This window comes from Drosophila ananassae, chromosome 2R (assembly GCF_017639315.1).
Source record: "Drosophila ananassae strain 14024-0371.13 chromosome 2R, ASM1763931v2, whole genome shotgun sequence".
NCBI classification, from domain to species: Eukaryota; Metazoa; Arthropoda; class Insecta; order Diptera; family Drosophilidae; genus Drosophila; species Drosophila ananassae.
The window spans coordinates 12,494,373-12,506,643 of NC_057928.1; positions in this window are offsets into that span (position 1 = coordinate 12,494,373).

Here is a 12,271-nt window from a genome sequence, read left to right on the forward strand (position 1 = left end):
GGATATAAGGAGCCACCCAGGGGGCGCTGATGGAGCGGAGGGCTCTGAAAGCGGAACCTGAAAGCCAAAAACGAAAAGCAAACATTTCGCTAAGACGTTTCGGTTGAGTGTAAAAGTCACCCAAGATACTCTTTTTAAATAGGATTATTCTACTATAACGAAAATTGGATTCATGCTTATGATGGATAAATTTTTCAATATTTTGAAATTGTTCCAAGTTCAATGGCAATGCACATCTAGAAAAGGGAATTTGTAGTTGCCATTCTATACATTTTAAATCTTGTATGTAAAATATTGTCTTTAATCTATTTATATCCGGTAATGGTAGAGAAAAAGACTGAATAGCCTTATAATAAAAATGTGAAAAGAATATAACTTTACTCTAAATTAATAAATTTATAAATGTGTAAAGAAAATACATCTTAATACATCCAATTAGGAATTTTTTGTTTGTAAAAAATGAATAAAAATATGTTTTAAATAAAATATGATAACAAATCTGTGGGAAATCTGTATAGTCTGGAGTCTTTTGGATCTTCATAACATAGTTGAGATCTAAAAGGAAACTCTTTTTTATGCTGAAGTACTTTAATTTTAAAAACTTTTTAAAAAATACTTGAAAAGTTTAGAGTATTGACTTTTCGTTAAGAGGTAGCCCTTTCAGCATCCATTTGTAAGCCCAGAGCGGTTGCAGTTGTTTGCGCTTTTTCCTGACTTTTGGCCCTTCCATGTCTCTGGCTTCGACTCCATTTTCTATTATTGTTTTCTTTATTTGTATTACAGTACGTGTTTTCACCTAAGGCACTTTGCCCTGCTGCTCTGTTGCTTTTTTTGTTTACATTTTGGATGCCGGCCACCGACCAGCTGCGTCCAAAGGGTTCAGCTCCCCATCTAGCTCCTCCTGTTCGTCCTGTTCATCCTGTTTTCGACTGTTCGATGTTTGCATTATTATTATTTTGTAAGCCTTGTTCCGGTCCTCGATGAGCGCAATTGTATCACAAGTTGACCGCAGCCGTTGGATCCATTTTATGGTCTCAATCATCGGGTATGGGGGGGAGTGCTTTTGGAATGTTCTCTCTGAATCAAGCGTCAATTTTCATTAAAATAATGTCACAATTCGGCATCGAAGTGGGTTCCCAGCCGGGGTTTTAGAGGCTCGCACTCCGAATACCCCGCTAGCTCAATTTGCGGTTAACCACCTAGCTTTGCCCATCATCGGCAGGCTGAACATATGCCATCATGTCCTGCGGCTAAGGGTGTCCTTCCGCTTCTGCTCCTCCCTCTAGTCTCTATAGCTTTGTGTCCCCCCGGTTTCGAGTGCTTACAAATGCGTATAATTGAGTTAGTCCGAATGTTATAATCAGTCCCCACTCTAACTTTAATCTAGGGATGAGTCCAGGAATAGTAGATTTCCTTTAAAGATAGTAAAATTCTTTAAATTTTGTTAAGAATGGATCCTTTTTTTTTGTACCATAAAAATGATCGGAATAATCGAAAATCATTTCCATAAAAATTGCACACCTATAAGTGCAATTTAACTTGAATATTCAAGAAAAATAAATTATTTTAATACCATAAAACAACAACTAATAATAAATTCCATTTAAAAAACATTGTATTCTTTAAAAAAAGGATCCATTTTAAGAACATAACCTACTTTTTTGGATCATAAAAATTATCGGAATAATCGGAGCCCATCTCCATAACAATTGCAGCTCCATCAATGCGGTTTTTGTGCGCACTCGAACTGTGAACAAAGTTTTTTTGGCCAATGGCAAATAAATTTGATGGATGGATGTCCTGTTGTCTGACGGCTGTTATTTTGTCATTCCCTCCGTGGTCATTCCATTTGCTCTATATGGTGAATACCGAACCAGTCGAGCGTTTATCGAGCACTGAATAATTTACCTTTTTTTTCAGACTGGGAATGGACGAATGAACCGTATGTCCCCTTTATCCGGATCCTGGCGACAGTGTCGCCCTGAGTCAGCCACGTGGTTTATTAAATAGATTACAGTTTTGTGACATCACTACTTCATGTGGCACATTGGGATAGACGAATGTTGAAAGGACTCCCCACCACAATGGCCGAAGGACTGCTGTCACTGAACTATTGTCGGAGTTGCATGCATGACGAATTCAGGGCGGAGCATTGCAGTTTTTGTCCATCTTTGACCCCAAAGGACCTCATATGCATATGGCTGTGGCCTGTGGGTGGACAATGTCAGGGGTCAAAGTTGAAAAGCTGAATAAAATATATGCAGGGGCGACACTGACATGAGAGGTTTAATAATAATGGTATTGTCAATGTTTTATGATCAGATATTGGAAGTTAATTAATACCTTATGTTGGTAAAAAAAAATATTATTTAATCTCTGTATGCAGAAGGAGAAGGATAACAATGTCCTTCCCAGTATTGTTTACAAAATAAACGTTTTTAATGCAGTCAATAAACTGGACAGAGAATACTGGCACGCCTGGAATACAAATAAAAGTCATCTTCCTTTCTCTGAAATTTTTTCAGTCAATAGTTCAAGTGTCCTGGACGCATCATTATACCAATATTCGGAGTATTGACAGCGGCGAGCAATTGCTGTGGCAGTGACAAAAAGGAAATATCATCAGACCAGTTTCCTCCAGTTTCTCCGCTTTTCCTTCAACCATTTTCATGTTATTGTGATTTTCTTGTTGCTGTCTGCGAGAGGGTGGAGTTGGTGGTGAGGGATTATTGAATGCGAATGACCTGACCCAGTGGCATTTCCTTGGGATCCTGCCATCCAGCCGATGGCCATTCACTGTCGAGTCGAGTCGCTTTTTGTGTTTACTCGCATTTCCTGCACATTTCCGCCTCAGTGGGAATGTGGCAAGCCGGTCACCGATGCTCGCAAACGCATGAGAAATTGTGGTCATGATTGGTAAAATACCTTGGGCTTTCCACTGACGTTTCAGGTACAGGTTTAATTTAGATTGAGATGCAATTGCCTCTTTATTTCCAATTCCTTGGTAAAAAATCTATAGGATTGTGCTGCCTCTGGATGCAACTCAGAGCCTGTTATCCTTTTGTCCCATTTCTCAATGCTTAGTCTGATAAATCAAATGGAGATAGTTTAAAATTATTTTCGAATATTTTAAGAATTGTAAACTTTTATTATGATTTCGAGATGACTTCAACTAGGACCACACTTTTTATGATATACTCCACATGTCACATAAAATTCACATCGAATATAAAAGGAACTATCACTTCCGCTGTGCGAGTCATTTTTCTTTTGATGCCACATTGCCCCTTCGCAGGTGCAACAGGGCGTGGCAAAGTGAACAACATATTTTATTTGTCTTCCCAACGGCGACTCCCCCTTTCTTTCTCTGCCATCACCCATACGCCACATTGTCACATCGCCCGGATCCGCGTTATTTACAATACATTTGTCATGGCTTTGGGTTTCTCAGATCGGATGTGCAATCCGGAATCGGTGGATAGTGGGTGGAATTGGATGAAGCCATCTGCTTGGTTGGGCATCGAATGCATTTGATGTATCCTTGAGGTCTTGGCGGGAACAAGAGAAATTAATGCCGCGCCACTTTGTCATCGGGGTTTGAGAGTCAATTGGCGTTCAGATCTATTTGTATGTAAAGTATCTAAGAGCTGGTGTATATTGATCATTAGAACTTCAATTAAAATACACTATCCAAGCATTAATTTACTGGCAATGCATACCAAACGTAAGTGAAATAAATGTTGATCCCAGAATCAATTTGTTAACTTTTACCCGAGGAACTCGAACAAAAGCAACAGAAACTGTAACACTCCTTACACGTCCCGGGGCCAGAGGCAGTGCGTTCATCACTTTTAAGCCAAACAAAGTTAGTACATCAGCCACAACAACGCCCCAGTCCCACCCCCATGCTGCTCCATGCTAAATTAATTAAATTGAGCCAAGAAATTGTAGAAACACGTATTAGTATGAAAGCAACAGCAACGACCCACAATTTTTAATTGCATTTTAATGACTTTATTCCGCTGAAGTATGCCAGCACACAGAAACCCATTAAACTGATTAATCTCAGCCATTGACACCTCGAGGCTTTAATTAAAGTGGCCCAGGCCAAAAGGTTTCCCGGGCCGTCATAACTCGGCCCAAAGCGACACATAAAGTCTAAAAAGCCAAATAATACGAAAAAAAACTAAAACTTTCTATTGAGCTGGCTGACTGTCTGTAAAAAAAATGGGAATGTAACATGGAGAGTGGAAACAGAACTCGAACATGCTACAGAACAGTGCCATGTGGCATGTGGCATGAACAAAAAGTAAGTCCGACAATTGGCAGTTTCGCAAAATAACTTTGTTGCTGCTGCCGTCGCTGCCAGTGGATGCCAGTGGCCCAAAATAGCCGACACAGCATATATAACTAATACTCCCGGTTGGCAGCTGACCACAGACCAGTCATCCGACCAAACATTCAACCACCCGATCCACCACACCCCCACATCACATCCTACATAGTCCCCCATCGATGGACAATAAAACAAATCGAATAGAACTTCATTTTCTCCAACAATTTTTTGCTCGATTTTCTTGCTTTTGTACGGTTTTTGGAATTAGGAGGGAATGGAACTTTGTGGGTCCTCTCTGTCCTTACTGGCTGTGTGAAAATGGCCATAAAATGTGAAGGGAAAATCGGTGTTTAATTAAGTTATAAAAATGTTTTGGCCATTTAAGTCCGCGACCAAGGAATTTTTGGGCTTAACGTTCCTTCAATGAGACCAAATGAAATGGAAACTTTACAGGGGACAGGACATTGTCTCCTTTATTCTATTTTTTTCAGTATTATGTCAATAAAGTTTCTTTTAACATTTTAGACTCTGTTATATTTGAATAAAATGAATGTCATTAGGAATTCTAGAGGAGTGTGGCTTATAAAACTTTAATTTGCTGGGACTTGAAAGACAAAGTATCACGTGGCATTCTGGCCATAAAGTAAACATATAATATGTGTGGAAAAATGCATACACTTTTCTAGCCGGTACTCAAAAATTGCACTCCAGCATTATTGCATTTTTTTTGGTGCTATTTTTATACTTTATTTTTTTATTGTTATGAAGAGGAATATTTATGAGGGTTCTATGTGCCCTAGAAAGGCGACAACTTTGAGTGAGAGGGTAGTCATGTTTTCCAGATTATTTAAAGGAATGAAAAATTTCAAGAAAACTATATTGTTTTCTTATAAAAACTAAAAGTCACAGGGAGGTATAGGCTTTTTTTTATTAAATTTTAATTCAAACATGTAGGATCTAGAGGTAATTCTTATGGTCTATAGTTTCTATAATATTTTAAACTTTCTATATAAAACTCGTATGAGTTGCTGCAGCTTATGTACTTATTCTTGTGCAACTTCTTCATCCGTTTCCTTATGCGAATGTGCATGCTTAAGCTGCTTTTCCACTGGCGCCCCCCAGCAGGATCACAGGACACTGAGGAAAATGGAGGGAAAGTGTGAGGAAAACAACACATTGAGCTGAGCTTAACGGCTGGCGTATAAGTTTCAAAGTCAGCATGGAAGGTCCGACTGCCTCAGAGTCTCTGTCTCTGTTCGAATGTCTTGCAACGTTTTGCAGCGTCGTCGTCTTTTGGCCACAAAGAGGTATTTAGACTGGATGGCGATGGCGATGGTGATGGGAATGGTGATGGAAATGGCTCTAAGGAGGGGAATGTGACCAAGGCTGAGAGAAAATTTATCTGGGCACGTCTTCTGTGTATTTCAAATGCAATCCATTGTGCTGCTCGGTGTGAGTGTGCCAGTGTGTGTGTCTTGCTTTATGTCCAGTCTGTTGTGTTTGTGTTACCAAAATCCCCATTGCCTGGTGGCGATGGAGCTGGAGAAGTACTTGGCCTGTGGCGCTGCGTTTGCACTTTGGGCAAACCCTTCTCTAAACGCATCTCAAATACGCCTTCTATGCCGAAATTTCAGCAAGGACATTGGCCAGGCTCTTGGCTCATAAATCTAGTCTTTTTTCTCCCAAGTCACAATTACCAATTCCCATTTTTGAATTTATAGTCCTTTGTTTAATTTATATTCTGTGAAATTGTATTATTTTAAAGGATTTGGAAGCCTACAAGAGTCTTAATTAATTTCAGGCTAAAACTTTTAAACTTATTAGCCATGAAAGCAAATTATGGCTTACCGATAATGTGCAAAAGTGGCTTGCAACTGTAACTGAGTGAAATCCCATTTTAAGTTAAACTTTTAATAAGTAATTTTCAGGCAAAATGAGGGTTATATCAGTAATAATCCCGCAATCCAGAAAGTATACATGAAAAAGTTTAACTGGCACCTTGGGCTTTCGAGCCAACTTTGTTTTTTAGCCACTTTAACTTTTTATTCACTCAACTGATTTTAACTTTGGCATAAATTTAATTTCGGTTAGTAAGTTTGCTGGAGGGGGAGCTCATCATCATGAGATCATGAGATCATGAGATCAAGGATCAGAGGATGGGCTTAAGTGAGGTGGAAGTTCATTAGCCCCCAAATTCGAAATTGCAACAAGAGGGCGAAGTGTTTGATTGGGAGATTGGCTCAGATTGTAATCGAATTTCAATGGAATTATGCTGTTGCTTTCGACGTTGATTAGATTCCGGCCATTTGAGATGGCGGCGGGTGGGCGGACATGGGTTAAGTATGGGGACGAATTTGTCGTCTTGAATCGGCGGGAGAGTGGAGTTGAAGGTGTGCCGCTAATTGGTGCGCTGTTTGAAAATTAATTCTATGCTAATTATTGGCTAACATGCACACAATAAACGCAATTATAATTACGCAACTGCATCAACAACACTGACCAAATAAAGCCCTCAATTAGGCTGACAAAATGCGCATTTGCATTTTCCGCCTCGTCACTGTCATGTTTTCGGTTGTTTTCTGTTTGTTGTTTATTGTTTACCCTTTTATGTTTATTTTTTTTTTATTATATTGTGTTTCCATTAGATATTAGAGCTTAATTAATGTGTCAACACGTTGGAATGGCGGGTAATTGACAGAGACATGGATGCAGTTTCTCGTTTAGCCGTGTCAACAAATGCCATTAGTTTAGGCAAATGTGATTTGCATGAATTTTGCATGTTAATCGAGCGAAGCGATAAATTGATTAATTATATTTGCTTTTTGATTTAGACGCCACTTGAATTAGTTACAGTCGAGTGCTAAACTTGTGCATATTAGCTTTATTTAATGTGCAACAGAGATTTTCGTTATAGACTATCAATTTTCAATTATAAGTTTTTTTTTAGGTTATGTTTCAATTGGCGGGAAAAGTACCGGATATCAAAAACTTCAGTTCGATCATGTAACAGTCTACAACCATTCTAGAATAAGTAATTGTTTATGCATATTAGTTTTCTTTAGTGTGCCACAGAGATTTTCGAAATATAGTATCAATTTTTAGTGGAATCTGAATTGAAGTTTTGTTTATAGGTTATGTTCCAATTGGCGGGAAAAGTACCGGATATCAAACACTTCAGTTCGATTATGTAACAGTCTAGAAACACTCTAGAAGTCCTTTTTTATGCAAAGCTTTCCTCAAATTTCCCAACCATCTCGTTAAATTTAAAATTAAAAGTTACTTTAAACTTACACAATGCATTGAAGCTAATAAACATCAAAGTTTATGCAACAATTCTTTTGACTTCCACCTGCCCCTTACCCACACACTCACATACATGTTGCATACACACACACACTACACACATGTAAGCAAAATAGACACAAACGCATAACTTTTGGTTTTTGGTTTGACATTTTGTGGTTAGATTTTAATATGTGGCAAAGTGAATGAAAAGTTACGCAGGACCCGGAACAACCAAGATGGCTAAATGCATTATGCCACTGCTGTTTGCCACAGTGGAAACTTTGGTCACGATACCGCACCCACAGCCCAGCTCCCCGTTGATGCACAAAAGCTCTCCCCCAAAACCCAAAATGATATCAGTGGCAGCTGCTGTTTCTGGCATGTGTATGGCAAATTAGCATTCTTGCCACCAGAAATTCGGGTGTGTGTGTGTTGTTTGTGTTGCATGCTTCACTGTCTCCGCTGTCTGGCATTGTTTGCTATTTGCCTTAGCAAAGACGATGCATTACACCGGGAAAATGGGTCTCTACATGGGTTTTTAATATCGGAGTTCCTAACTATCCGATCAAGAAGATTTTAATATAAAATAGATATATTTTTTATATTTTTAACTTTATTATATAAAATTTTATTTAAATATATACTTTTTGTGTATTTTCCATCTGCATTCAAAGGAAAGCTTAGGCTGTCAGCGAGCTGCAGCTTAAAGCCTTAAAATTAAGCCAGACGTACCACATGGCGGATGCGTGACATTGCATAACTCACTTTGTCGAAGTGCGGCCTGGAAGGGGCAAGGATCCTTGCAGGATCCTACAAGAAGGCGCGGGGTAAGGCGGGGCTGAGTGGGTAAATTACAACTTGAGCAAGCAGATCCAGCCTCAGGCCTTCGAGCGGAAACTTTGTCCTGAGAGTTGAAGTTGACGTTGTTGCACAACCCGCCTTGTCGTCCACCTTGCCTCGTGCAACAAGCAAATGCATTGCAACTTTATTAAAATGCCGTAAAAGTTATAAAAACTACTAAAAGCAATGGGTAATAAGTTATTGTTCTTATTGCACATAATATTGCTGTTATGCTTGTTCCTTTTAGTCCTTTTGTTTTCGTCCTTTTTGTCCTTTTGGAGAAAACTTTCCCACTGTTGACAATGTGCAATGTCGAAATGCTTGAGAGTCGGCTTTCCCGGCACTCGTCGGAAAACTCGCTGTATAATTTGATAAGTGCGATACGCATCTGGAAACTTTATTGTTACCTGTGTTCCTGCCACCGGCCCTTCCTGGCAATCCTGTCGTTTCTCTCGGCGTTTACCGAGCGCATTATTATCGGGCCAGAGTCGTGATTGCAATTGTGTTGCAGTTGCAGTTGCAGCTGCAATTGCATCTGCATGCGGTAGTGGGCGGAAACGGAAATGAAAACGGAAGCTGACCTCGGCTTTTGTGGGATGTGTACTTGGAAAAATACGAGTCTTTTTTTTAACTATATGTGCTAGCATCGGATAAAATTCTATAAAAAATAGACAAGATATTCCTATTGATTTTTCAATTTTATAATTTGGAACAAAAAGTTAACATTTCTTAAGTTCATGATTTATTTCCAGTGCAGGCTTACAGTTTATCGTTATGGTGGGCTTTGTGACTCTTGTTAGTTTCCTTTGAAAATGCCATTGTTAGTTGGTTGGTCTGGTCAACGTACTCATTGGGCCATGGTTATAAATTCCCCGGTATGGCTCAAGTGGTTAGCCAGCTGCTGTTGGCATAACAATGTACGCATCTTCAACACAGGTTTCCTGTCCTGCCGACTCTGGCCTGGCTCTGCCTTCAAAAGCAGCCATTAAAGGATTCTTGAAAGTTTGCTCAAGCAGTAACCCTTTGTTGCAAGTAATAATTGCATTCGCGGTTAAGCACACACACATGCAGCCAGTCAGGGCGATGAGTTGCGTTAAGTTTCGCAGAAGGCACTTAAAAATCTTAAACACTTGGAAAAATAATGGCCACTAAACGTAATAAAAAATATTTTAAGGAATCTTTGACAAAAGGAATCATCTTCTTGTCTCTCTACAACCATGTTGATTTTCCGGCAAAAATACAAAGCAGTTGAAATATTTCTGTGCGTGCCACATGCTACCATAGCTTGCGGCAATAACCGTGCCAGCCAAAGCCGCAGCTTCAGACTCAAAGTGGCAAGGGGCGTGGCTGGGAAGAGCTCAGGAACAGCAGCAGCTGTAATAAGACAGCTTGTCTGCACCCGCTTCTGTCTTGTTAACTTTTGCTCATTTGTGCCCCGAAACGCTGCACCCGACAGTTGCAACAGCGACGAGGTGTTGAAGTTTAGCATCTCAACTTGACATATTGCCGCTTACCGCTTGGGGCGGTGCTTTTAATGAGCGGCAAGTACAATCTGCCGGAACATTTATCAATTTATAGTGTCAATATTCGAGTGTTTGCAAACTTGAGCAATCACAGAAACTTTTTCATGGCTTTCCATGGATATCCTAGCATTATCATCGATACTGGCAATTAAGTTTGGCGCTTTTAATGAGCATTAAGATAATGTCGCTCATGATGCCGATAAATGCCCCATAACATACTTTTAAGATTTTAATGGGTCATGTATGTGTGGAGATAAATGTGTATGTTTGGTGTATGGTGTCGTGTATCCGGAGGATACTTTCCGCCCAGAAACGATTGACTTGTTAACTGTCACCGATAATCGTTGCCAATTTTTGAAGTCTTTCGCGGTGGAAGAACGAAGTCGACGAGATTCGATGGAAAATGGTGTTCTTGAATGCAGATTCCCATCAGTTTACAGAGTTAGGGGTGTATATATGTACATTTATTCGAATTTTTGAAGTAGAATGTTTGATTCACAATCTAAAAACTTTAAGGTTTTGAATTCATTTGATGAGTAAGTCGATGGTAAGTACCGGTTATCATATAGTCGGGAAATCAGTGTATATTATTTGGGAAATTTCCGTGAAACCTACTTTCTGGAATGCAAAATCATTGCCTTAAATACACATCAATTTCCCATATACACACACACACCATTTTCGGGCTCACATCCCATCAATGGCAATTTTTACATGATTATACAGACAGCTGCGGCCATTGCCACCGCAAGTGGCAAAATGACACTCGACGACCGTGTAAGTGCATGTCAATCGTGTTTGCCTGGCATCAATAAAAAGTAATTTTATTTCACATTAAAACCGAGCGAAAGGTCGTAGCGGAAGTGCCAGAGTGCAGGTGAGTGCTTAAAGCAGGCACTTTAAAGGTCTGTTTAAAACAGGGTTCATTATGGAAATGGTAATTGTCCATTGTGAACCTGTCCTGTCCATCCTGAATCCATTGTACAGGTTTATGATTCAGGATTCAGGATTTTTCTGGTGCAATTTCCATTAATAATATTTTAATCAAAAAATGTGGACAAATTACTTCACTGTTACATGTGGAAATACGATTGACTTTAAATGAATTATTTGGATGCCAATTTATTTTTAATGATGATATCCTTTTCTCTTTCGTAATCCCCACTTCCGTATTTCTTATGCCATTTTATGGGAATTGATTTAGGATTTTGTATTAAATTCAATCCCCAGTATTTAAATTATCCCCAGGACATTTGGAATCTATTCAGAACCGAAGTTTTCCTCTCTAGCTGGTTAATTAAATGCCGCCTTCGCTGCGTGATTTCTTTTACCCCAAGGCCAGGTCCTTGCCATTTCCGAAGCCACAAAAAAAAAAATGAAAGAAAAATCTACTGCCAATTGGTGGCTCGCTAATGTTGTTTGTGGGCCACAGAACTCACTTTGCAACATGTGCGCCACAGACACTCCACTCAGTTTCGCATTTCGTATGCAAAACGCCACGGGTGTGTGCGTTTTTGGGGGCTGGAGGTGGCATCAAAGCCTTGGCACAGACTTTCCTGCTCCTTCCGCCTGCCTCAATCAATTTCAATTTATCAATTTTTACAATCAACTGATTTTATCAATTTTATGGCGCTTTTTAAGACCACGAGACTGAACCAAGACGATCCGAGGACGAGCCGCCTTTGGGCAGGAATGAAAAGGACATGCCATGGAGGAAATTTGACTGCCAGTCACAGTAGGAAAGAAAAATATCAGAGAAAAAAAGAAAAAGAAAAGGAGAAGCCAGCGAAACATGTCAATAAAATCAACAAATGTCGTTGCAGGTTTATTGGCATCTCGTCTTGGCCCGGTTTTGTGCTTTTTCTGTCCTGCTCGGCATCCTGGCTCGTGCTCCCGACTTCCTGTTTCCTGTCCAGGCTTCTTCTCTTCGCATGTAAATAAGCATTTCCCTCGAATTGTTATTCCGAACTCTTGGCCTGGCTAAAGAAAACAGTTGGCCCTTTGGCTCACTGCCATGACTGTTGACTTGACTAATAATCCACAGGTAAGTCGCTTAAAATCTTGGCAACGTCTTAGCCCAAATTATTATTATTTTGTTAAGGTCTTTTGTCTTTTCCTAATAATTCCATAGGATATTTATTTGGTCATCGTTTTTGTCTCTAATCTACATAAACGAAATTGAAAAAGGCTAAGCAGGTTTATGGTTTAAATGTATTCTGTAATGGGAGGCTTTAAATGAACTTCCTAATGGCTTCGGGCATTAAAATCCCTCGAAGAAAATTGAAAC